This window comes from Petaurus breviceps, unplaced genomic scaffold (assembly GCF_028583685.1).
Source record: "Petaurus breviceps papuanus isolate PSGF00001 unplaced genomic scaffold, PetGlider_PUasm1.0 220, whole genome shotgun sequence".
Classification (NCBI taxonomy): Eukaryota; Metazoa; Chordata; class Mammalia; order Diprotodontia; family Petauridae; genus Petaurus; species Petaurus breviceps.
Genome location: NW_027185876.1, coordinates 7,787,100 through 7,787,892, shown reverse-complemented (window position 1 = coordinate 7,787,892; position 793 = coordinate 7,787,100).

Here is a 793-nt window from a genome sequence, read left to right as displayed (position 1 = left end):
CTATTCTATTCTATTCTATTCTATTCTATTCTATTCTATTCTATTCTTGTTTACCCTCTCTTGCCCTATTCTGTCCTATTCTATATGATCCCATCCCATCCCATTCCATTTTATCCTGTCCTATCCTATTATTAATCTACTATGTTCCAAGAATTGTAATAGGTGCTGGGAGAACATAGACAAAAAAAAAACAATATTATGCTCTCAAGTAATGTTTATTCTATTGGCACCAGGAGGAGTGCAGGTGAACATTAATTGTACAAGTTACTTAATTTAAGTGTAACTGAGTTTGGTATATTTCTAGATCACCTAAAATGGAATCACCACATGGGAGTTGCTTAAGACCTGCTCCTGAGAGAAAAGAAAATTGGCGTGCATGTGTGTGTACATGTGTATTATGTGTTGGCCAACACATAATATACATAATACAATGTACACACACATATAGCTGGGAGCAGCATTTTTCTATTATCTGTGTAGCCAGAGCTGTCTGAGTCTTTAAACCTACCTGACTCAGAACAATCTCTCTCTTTAAGTAATTCAAGTCTAAGGATGAAGGACTCCTTCAGTCATTGTGGCTGAAACTGTGCACAGAAGAAAGCATTGAGGACCACATTCCACATTCACCCTCTACCCCCACCCCTCCCGCATACCTTAGGTCATGTGGTCCGAAGAAATGACTGGTGCGTGGGGAGTTTTGTTACATATGTCTTTTTCTAAGGAATTCTCAGTGTAAGGTATAGATGTCCTGAATCACAGACATGTAGATCTTAGATCTCAGAGTTTCAGAGTG